General features: G+C 46.1%; 1 protein-coding gene across 2 annotated transcripts in view; it reads left to right on the top strand.

Annotated features, from left to right (window-relative positions):
* The first annotated feature begins 10605 nt into the window (after positions 1-10605).
* Positions 10606-10809, top strand: part of LOC146035907 (fibronectin type-III domain-containing protein 3A-like) — a 91233-nt gene continuing 91029 nt past the window's right edge. Inside the window, exon 1 of one of the 2 annotated variants that reach the window (XM_083159613.1) lies at positions 10606-10799. The gene's annotated coding sequence lies outside the window, so the exon portion shown is untranslated. The remainder of the gene's footprint in view (positions 10800-10809) is intronic. The other variant, XM_083159615.1, reaches the window with a different exon arrangement.

Raw genomic sequence — 10809 nt, 5'->3', positions numbered from 1 at the left:
TCCTGAGCAAAGTATGTTCTTCAATGTATTAGATGTTATTTATTGTGGAAATTGGAGTGTTGGATCTTGTAAACACTACCTATATTTTTTTAAGTGCTATGTTCCAAACCATAATAGCATTAGTCAAGATAGAGGTGAACCACTATCCATAGTACGAAACTATGAAAAGCGGTTTACCTCGGCTGGCAAAACAGCCCAATGGCTGACGATGATGTAGGAGCCGGGCCATACACACTGGGGACTTTTGTGCTGAAAGTAGCTCAAAACACCAAAAGTTAACTCCTTTCAGTTCAAAATTGCCTAGTGTGAATGGACCTATACTTCAAATAAACAAATGTGTTTAACTAAAAAAAGATTTCTAACTTTTTACCCCAAGTCACATCTTACTAACAGCAGCAGCAGCAGCATGCTATGGATGAGTGTACACCAGTCCCATAAGAAGACCCTGTGTGTGATCATGTGCTGCTATTTCTACCCTGTCAGGGGTTCCCACGAGTCATCAGCAAGGACTCCTGACCATCTACAACAAGTTATTCTTCTGGCCACTCAATTTAGTGGCACTACTGGCAAAATCTGAAGAATCTGGGAGATTAGAAGTACAATGCTGGTCAGCAGATTTATGACTGAAACTGCAGCCTCCAGCATCAAGGCAACTATGGTACTAACTACTTTAACTTGACTAAGGATACATAATCTCTTGTCCCCCCCCCCCAAAAAAAAGACATGCCTTAAGCTTTGTGTAACTGTGCTCTGCTGTATTAATTAATTTTTTTCATTTTCATTATTGCTTATAGTGGTTTCTCTAGTTTACCTCTGGAGGTTAGTAACTTCTCGCTTAGTTTCCCCAGCCCCCAGCGAAAAGCCACCAACTACCATGACCAGGAGAAGACTTTACAAATATATATAGTCCGAAGTTTTTGTGTCATGCTGTCAATTTTGCAGATGAGATTACTGTATTTCAGGGTTAAACATTAAGGATGTGACGTAGCTAGAAACTTTTCTCCCCCCTGCCCAAAAAAATTCAGGTGCCCCCCCCCCCCCCAAGATGGACTAGGGGCGCTGCTGGCTGAGCTAACAAGAGACCCAGGCAGCAGTGAGCTGAGCTGTTCCCGCTCTGTGCATATCTAATGAGCTGGGACCCAGCACAGTGCATATTTAATGAGCGGGTCCCCACTCCGTGCATATGTAATGAGCATGACCCGCTCATTACATATGCACGGGCAGGACAAGCACAGCACTCACTGCTGCCTGGGTTGCCTGTCAGTTCTGCCAGAGGCGCCCACCACTCCCCCAAGCCACCGCAGGGTCTGCCACATATGTAGCTACACCACTGTCAATAGTCACAATGTCAATATTGTCAGAATGTCAACATTGTGATTTATTTATTTTGTTTGCAAACAGAAGGGTTTGCAGACCCAGGGCCGGATTAAGGTCTGTACCCCCCCTCCCCTGATAATCAAAATCAAACTGGTATTGCAGTGTAAATGACTGCCGCTTAAAATACAAACTGAGATTTCTTATCAGATCTCTCACTTTCAAATTATCCTTTGAAATGAACGCTATATTCAGATAGTGTAATCACAGGGCAAATCCTGCCTCCTGCACAGCATTCTCTGGTCCTATGCAGATGAAGCTATGCAGTGAGCCATCCATTACTGTGATTACATCACTTTACAGCACTGGGAGGTCATGTAGAAGAAGAGGGTCCAATGGTTGGCAGCTCTCTTGGAGCACAGATCACCAGTCAGGTGAGTATAAGCAGTGTTGGGGGTGGTCACAGCATGGGGAGGCATTGCAATAGTGTGTGTGTGTGTGTGTGTGTGTGGGAGGGGGGGGGGGCAGAAGAGATGCAAGTTAGTATGTGACCTGGATAAGGGGGCATGGCCCCTCAAAAGGGGCCTTATACCCATTATGAAAAATAGTATAACCCTTTTATAACATATTATGCCATGCAATAGTAGTGCCTTTATACATAATGCCACACAGTAATGCCACCCCTCACAGCCTTGTACTTTCTTCTGTATCTCCCAAGCAGCCTCTGTGTCACAACTGGCTCATGGACAGCACTAGATGTGAAATGACAATGGAGCTGTTCCGCTGCATTGATCCCTTTAGGTGTCATCTGTAATCAGCTGGCAGCTGGCTCCAAATCCTACTGCGGGTGACACAAAGTACTAGAAGAACTTGTGGCTCATGGCACAGCTGGCATCAGTGCTCAAAGTGCCAGCACTTTATTTGTGTGCATGTGTTATTTTGCTGCCAGGCATGAATAAAATTTGTGGCTTAAATGATAAAGTATTTAATTATTCTTGAATAGTTATTGATTGTTTTTGTAGACACAGTAGTAGAATCATTCTGGTATGCATTTCTGCTGCAGACTGGTTAATCCCATCCTTGCTCAGCCGCATATTTAGGGGTATATTCAATTAAAAGCTGGAGATGTAAAATAAAACCCAGTGGCCACAGGGTTCTCCTATTCAACTAGACAAGTTTTTAGGATAATCATCCAGACTTGGGGGTAGATTTATTAAACTTGGTGAAGTGATAAAGTGTCTGTTTTTTATCACCGACCAATCAGCTCCTACCTGTGAAGCTACAGGCTTGGTTTGTTAAATGACAGGTAAGAGCTGATTGGCCAGTGATAAAAACCAGACAGTTTATCACTTCACTGAGCTTAATATAAATCTGCCCCTTGCTCTGGTAGCCTTGAGCCCCTCTTCTCCTCTAAGAACTAATTGTGCAATTGAAAGCTTCCAATTAGCTTAATTAGTCGATAATTACTTGCAACAGGAAAAAAGCACAGTGCTGTTTTTTGAGGAAAGGTCAATAAGGAAACTCATGGGATGAAAAGTAATTCAAAGCATTTAATATGAACACAATATAAAAACATTGCAGTATCTGTATTGATATATATAAAGCAACGCACTTGCTGGAGAATAATACCACTTCCAGACCGCAAATGCCAGGCCACAGTGGCGGATTCAGGGGGGGGGGGCACCCGGGCACGTGCCCCCCTGTCAGGACCAGGGCTTTCCAACGAGCCCAGCCCCGTGTCTCTAGCCTCCCGGGAACCGGAGATATCGCCTGGCAAAGCTGTAACGTTTTTTTCCCCATAGGATAATATGGGACCCGTCAATTCCGACCCCCCACCCGGTTCCGGCGGCTGCCAGTTCCACCCCTGGCATCGCAGAAGCTTGTGGTTGATCTCATTCCATTCCAAATCGCTGGGCCTTCAATATGATACCAGGCTGGTCCATATCGGTCAATCGGCTTCAGAGATATTGCATGTAAACCAATTTTTTTATTTTTTAAATGTAATTTCATGGCTGTTCATGTTCTTTGAGGGCAGATTACTCTGGAACCAAACATTTCAGTTTCACTGGACCAAAATCATTCAAAGCCTACTCAAAAGTTCTTCAATATGATATTTGTCTCATGTAAATGGGTCAGTTGGTTCCGAAGATATAGCCGGTTAAATTAGATAACTGGTTAAAGGGGGGAAGGGGTGGTTTTCTCTCCCCCTCACACCAGAAAATGCAGGGACTAGGCTGGTGTAAAAGGGGCCAACCTGGGAATGCATTTTCTGGTGTGAAAGGGGTCTTTTTTCAAATAGCCGGGACCTGCAGTGCTCTGAATACAGCCAGGCTCTGCCATCACTTCTGCCTGGCGGCAGCTGTCCCCGTTTACCACGAGCACGTATTCCCCCTTGGCAATGAGCATGTAATCCCACATGGCAACAAGCATGGAACCTCTGGCAATGAGCATGGAACCCTTGGCAATGAGCATGTAGACAAGCAGCACTTATGTAGCATAATTTTTAATAGGCATTATGGTGTTTGGCATAATACATAATGGACATAATAGCGTGTAACTTAACGTGTAATGGACATTATGGTGTAAATGTTTAATGCGCGCCTTTGGCGCACAATGTCCCTGTTTATGAAGCGTATTGTGAATTTTGGCTTAATCTGTGTGGCATTATGTGAATTCTGGCTCAATCCATGTGGCATTATGTGAATTCTGGCTCAATCCATGTGGCATTATGTGAATTTTGTCTCAATCCATTTGGCATTATGTGAATTTTGTCTCAATCCGTGTGGCATTATGTAAATTCTGGCTCAATCCGTGTGGCATTATGTGAATTTTGGCTCATTCCATTTGGCATCATGTGTAAGGGGCAAGTATAATGGGGTGTAGTATTTTGTTGCATAATGTGTGAAGTTATATATGGTGTTGTACACTACACTCAAGGACACGCCCCGTGTTGAGTGGCAACACCCCCTTTTCTGGAGCGCGCCTTTGGCGCGCGCACAATTACATCCTTCACTTTTGTCGCCATGGTGGGCCTGCGTACTTTAACTGCCAGGGCCTATTTTTAATCCCATTCCCACCCTCTCTCTGCCGCTCTCTTAGCATGTACACTGGTACCACTAACACTGCCCCTCCCCCACCTAAACCCTCTTTTATCATGGTGCCCCCCCTGTCATTTTATCCTGGATCCGCCCCTGCCGGGCCACACCCACCGGCTTATTGCCAGGGACGGGGCTGAATGGTGACACGTCCTTAGGAGGTGGGGGAAGAGGAAGTGCTTGGAGCTGACAGCGCTGCCTTCTCCATACAGTGAACGGGACCTGGGTCGCTCAACCGGGGTTACCCGTTCACACTACACCTGACCCGGTCAGAGCCGTGTTCAACTCTGGTTGTGAACAGGGTTGAACTTTTCGGGTGGCTCGACCCGGGGTAGTCCTTTCAGACCGCACCCCGACCCGGGTTGGTGACGTAACAACCAAGGCAATGCCCAGGTTGAGAGTGCAGACTAAAAGGAGTATAAGTGTCCCTGGAGTGAAGAGTGGTAGGAGCACCTTTATTGTTCCCAAGGCCTGGTCCAGGTAGGCAAGATTCGCTGCTGAATGAGGGTCCAAATGGTGAGTAGTGCAGGTATTCCAAGGAGAGTCTGCTTGCAGGGTCGCACCTGATGCGTTTCACTGGAGAACCCAACTTTTTCAGAGTTCACCAGTGAAACACTGCAAGAAAATAGCCTCAGCTTTAATGCCCACAGCTATTTAAGTTTCAGGCTATTGGCATACTGTGCTTGCAGCAGCCACGGAAATCAAAAAAAAAAAAAAAAACCTCTACTTGCCATGGGTTTCTGTTAGCCCCCCAGGCAGGACCGGATTTGTCACTAGGCCCATGATGCAAAGGCCTATGGGCTGCACCTATTATGGGCAGCAGCTGTCAGTCTGAGTCACTGACTCTTTTATTATGTACATGGTTGAGCGTACAGTGGCGAGTGACAAGCACCACCGCCAACATGATTCATGTCAGTGGCAGTGGCACTCATCACTCGCCGCTACCAGGTTGGCTATGCACACAATAAAAGAGTCACGTGAATACCGGTCCTGCATCCCGGTGGCTCACTGGCTCAGGCTGAGCTGAGCCACTGCCACCTATTGGATATATTATACACACGGCCTATTGGCTGCTGTGTATAGAATGGGCGTGCAGGGGTGGGGACAACTGGGCCGAGCTGGCGAGCGATGGGCCTGAGCCCAATGTGTTGTTCTTTCCTCCCTCCGAGTCCTTCATTCCTCCAGGACCAGTCCAGACTAAAGCATGTGATGTCATCATGCCACATGCCTAATAGGGGGGTACCACCAAAAATGTTGTGCCAAGGGGTGGCCTGAACCCTAAATCCAGCCCTGATCCCAGGTACATGCAAATAGAAATCCACAGTAAGTACTTTCTTCAGGTTTACCATGGGCTGCAACTGAATAGCCCTGGAAACTACTTCAAGCCCGTGGTACGCAATGTGGATAAACTGAATTTGCACCTATGTTTTTCAGTCTGCAAATGCCAGTATGCAGACACACTTTCAGTATTTTCAAAGTACAACACCAGACATGTGTATCTGAAGAGGCCCAGGGCTACTGAGCCTTAGGCTAGTACTTTTTTGGGGGTAAAGTTACTGAAGCTTCTAAAAATGAGGTAATGTTGCCAATAGCAACCAATAAGATTATATCTATCATTTCTTTATTTAAATAATAGATAGGGTTGTTAGTGGTAGTTCTATTGAAGATGGGGGTTACTATGGGTACCAATCAGATTACATCAATTATATTCTAGAGCAGTGTTTTTCAACTACTCTGCCGTGGCACACTAGTGTGCCTTGAGCTGTTCTTAAGTGTGCCCCAGATCTAGAGATTCCCAAACCAGTTTACAACCACCACCAGTTCAACTGTTATTTACTGGTCTCTTCTTTTCATGTAAAGGGCCCATGTATTTTATTTGTGTTACCTGTGGGGACCAGTGTGATTGTTTTTTTATATGGGGGCCAATAGGTTTGTGTTTTTTCCTGTGGGGGCCAGTGTGTTTTGCCCTGAATAATAAAAAGTAGATTTTGATTGGTTGCCCATAGTTACATCCCATCTGAAAAAGAACACCCATCTTAGTAAGTAACCCCAATAGAATCTGATTGGTTGCTATGGGCAACATCACTTCTTTCATTTTTACAACTTTTGAGAATTTAATGTACCTCTAGGGGGGCTGGCTCAAAGTAATGTGCATTTCTACACATGGGGAGATGTGTGGTTTCTTCCACATTGTTTATAATTATTTTGAATTTCTACAGACATATACTGTAGGTTAAACAGCATCTAGAAAGCCATGTCTAAAAATAAAAACAACATATTTTCTGGAGATATGACACACAGCTTTGCAAACTGCAGTGTCATAAATCAATCGCCTACATACATGCTATTTAAAAAAAAAACTTTCATAACATGATATTTAATGTGCCTTTAGCAAATCTAATCTTTCTTAGACTGTACATAAAGTACAAATACAAAAAGTGGTTTTGCACATAAATAAACCAAGGGCTGTCTGCGACATCATACATTCCAGATTTTGATTGGAAAGAGGAGTGGATTTTAATTCTTTAAACTTCACATTTTACAATATATTTATATGTTGTGTATAAACATATACTTCAAGCAGTACATTAAGTATTTTTAGTTCTTGCTCTTGTTTATCTGTATTTTTTTTTATTTTAAGTCAGTTTAGTGCAGGAGTTTAGCAACCTAAAATACCCTCTGGCCTTTCCTACGCACGTTAACATTTTAGTAGATTGACACACCTTAGCTGTCGTCAGTTGGCATAACAATCAGATACTGGTAAACGGAAACACAGCTATCTATATTTAGCAGAAGCAGACCATTTGTGACCTTCTATAGTGGAACTAGCAGTCCCAGCAAAGACTCTCGGGGCATGCTGAAACTTGTAATTCCACATCTGCTGGAAAAGTCACATAAGGTCCATAGTAACAACATAAAGTGCGTGAATAAAATAAAATGCAGGAATACACAGACCACAGCATACAAACAGGAAACACACAGTCAGGGTCGGACTGGCCCACAGGGGTACAGGGGAAACATGCAGTGGGCCACATGCCTGATGCCCAACCCCTTCCACTAAGGAACAGGTTCCAGTATGCAGGTATCTGGATGGTTTACAGTGCCTAGGTCTCGGCTGGCCAAACCGGTCTTCGAGATATACCAACGATCCACTTTTCCAAATCACCTAGCTGGTGCACGGCTGTAGTCATTACTAACTGTTCAAACTTGCTGCATTCATTCATTTCTAAATCTACAGGTTGCCTGAAAAACATGAACTGTTAAGCTGCCCATACACGCTGCGATCCCGGCGTGCGTTGTGGGCTTAAATGGCATCCATCACATCGCATTGCATGCCTTGTGCATGCAATGCGATGTGATAAAAAGCAAGTACAAAAAGTATGTGCAGCACATACTTTTTGTACTGTGCGATAAGGTGCCGCGGGAGCGTGCACCTCAAAGCACACATTGTACCGCCGGGATCGCAGCGTGTATGGGCGGCATTAGATCTTGAGGACAGGTTTGTCCACCCCTGGTCTAGGTCAACTGTCAATAGTCTGACAATAAAAGGTTGACATACATGGAAGAGCGTAGCCCATGTGTCATGCGCTGGCTTGGTGGGTATATAAGGTTTGTGATCACTCACGGCTGTCATGGGTAAAATAGGCATTTTATCTAAGTTGTAAAAAGGGATGAGTATCGGTTTCCGGGCAGAGGGTGGCCATATTTCTGAGACAGCTCAGTATGTGAACTTTTCGTGTTCAACATCAGAGTTTCACATGCAACTGATATGAGAGGTGAACATCGGCTTGGAAGGTGTATGAGGGCAGACCAACATGCTACAGTGGACCAGCTCACTGACAAAATTAACTTGGGTGCTACAGGACGTGTGTCTAAGATTACAGTTCAGTGAACCCTACAGCGTATGGGGCTCCAAAACAAACGGATGGTCACTGTACTTTTGTAATGATGGTGCATTGGCGGAAAACGATTCAATTTGCATGACAGTATCAGAATTGGACTTCTCCGCTGATTGGTGAAGGGTTGCCTTCTCCGATGAGTCATGATCTCTGCCTCATCGTACAGATATATATTTGCGTGTCAGGCGAGAAACATCGGAGAACAAACACCCTTCAACCATTGCTGGAAGAACACAAGCATTTTTGATCTGGGAAATCTTTTCATGGCATTATCTGGGCCCCCTCATCCATCTGAAAGGCACTCTCGACCAATCTGGTTATGAATCCATCCTTGCAGATCAGATACACCCATACATACTGATTATCTTTCCTGGGGCGCATAGGATCTTCCAGCAAGACTATGCAGCATGTCACTTGGCTACAAATGTCCGACAGTGGTTGGAAGAACACGACAAAGACTTCCAAGTACTTCCATGGCCTCCTAATTCCCCAGACTTGAACCCAATTGAGCATCTATGGGACTACTTCAATCATCATGTTCGCTCAATGGATTCTTTGTCATGCACTATCCAGCAGATGTGGGATGCACTGCAGTCAACATGGCCCCAGATACCTGTGCCAACCTTAAGTATATTGTTGAGTCCCTCCCGGCCCATCTAGATGCACATGGCGGTTACTATGGCTATTAGATAGTGGTCATAATAACGTAATTTGACTGTGTGTGAACTTATTTATTAAGTATATTGTTTTTATACTGTATGACATAGTTTATGAATGGAATCCACAAGCACTGGTTATGCCTATTACATTGACCTTAAATAATTGAATTGGTTCTCAATCATCAACCTAGGGCACACCTAGAAGTGCCGAAAGGCACCCCAGTGTGTCACAGCACCCAGTTTGGGAACCACTAGCTGAATAATCATCCAGATTCTCATCCTGATCAAAAATAAATAAGTATGTATCTTAAGTGGGCAGGGTACACAGTGATTGGTGCGTCAACATGGTGAGGGGCTAGCACAGTGAAGAGTGCAGTTTGGGTGTATGAGCATGGCAAGGGGCAGTAGGGGTATATTAATAGAGAGGGGGGAGTGTTTATACATGAGCACAGTGAGGGGACAGTGTGGGTGCTTGAGCATGGCAAGGGGGCAGTGTGGTTGCAAGAGCTTGGTGAGGGGGCAGTGGGTGGTGTATGAGTAGTTAGAGTACAGTGTATATACATGAGCATATTTATGAGGCAGTGTGGGTGCATGTGCAGGGTGAGAACAGTGTGGTGAAGCGAGGGCCTTTGAGCGGGCAGTGAGAGCCAGAGTGGGTGCATGAATGCAGTGAGGCGGCAGTGTGGATGTGTGAGCACAGTGAGGGGGCAGTTCGGATGTAATAAATGCTACCATGAGATAAAGGCATTTAGGGGGTACTGTGGCTGCATGAGCCCAAGAGAGGGGGTGCTATCATAAGCTGAGCACACTCAGCAGAGTGAGGGGACACTATGAGCTGGGCACAGTGAGGAAGTACAATGGGAAGGGTCAGTGTGGTGCTTTGACCCAGGCACAGCTAGGGTGCAGTGTGTTGCTATGAGCTGGGCACAGTGAGGGGGCAGAATAGGAGGGGGCAGTGTGTTGCTATGAGCTGGGTAGAGTAAGGGGGCAAAACAGGAGGGGGCATTGTGGTGCTATGAGCTATGCACAGTGAGGGGGCTGCGTGGTGCTATGAGCCGGCACAGTGAGAGGAGCGGGGTGGATTTATGAGTCCAGTGAGGAAGCACTCTGGCCAGTGGCGTAAGTTCGTTCCAGTTACCTGGAGGCAAGATATATATTGGTGCCCCCCCACACACACATACGTACACACACAACCCTATATAACCTTATATAAAATATATTTATTCTGTTCAGAAGATAGATAGATAGATAGATAGATCGGTCGAACATATAAATTTAAGAACTCAGCCACAGAAGCAATATCGTTGGCTTTTAAATAACTGATTTAAACATCCAGCGAGAGGTGCCCCTTTGGGAGCAGGAGCCCGGCGGCAGATTACTCCATTGCCTCCCAGAGTTCTGCCTCTGGCACCATGTACTGGTCACAGTAAGGGGGCACAATGGGAGGCGGCAGTGTGGCTGTATTCATCATGTGGGGGGCACTGTGATGCTATGAGCCGGGCACAGTGAGGGGGCTGTGTGGCTTTCCCAGGCAGTCAGCTATGTACACAGTGAGGAAGGGGGGCCGGCACTGTGGATAATTCCGCTAGCACAGCGGAGGGGGCAGCAGTGCACGTTCCCTGCCAGTGAGTGGGCTGCTCCGTCTGGCCGCCCGTGCGCCTGCGCACTCCCCGCATTCCAGCATGGCGCTGCAGCCCTACCGGGAATCTGCGCACTGAAATCGCAGCGGCCACGGGGGACACGGCGGAGCAGGAAGCGGACACCGGGCGACACGATCTCACCCCTGACACCTCCCTGCCCTGGACCTTGGCACCCTCTCCGGCCGCACCCAGGTGAGTGCTA

The sequence above is a fragment of the Crinia signifera genome, chromosome 9, assembly GCF_055691185.1.
Source record: "Crinia signifera chromosome 9, ASM5569118v1, whole genome shotgun sequence".
NCBI lineage: Eukaryota > Metazoa > Chordata > Amphibia > Anura > Myobatrachidae > Crinia > Crinia signifera.
Note: the sequence above shows the minus strand (reverse complement) of the source record. Positions and strands in the feature narration are given on the sequence as shown.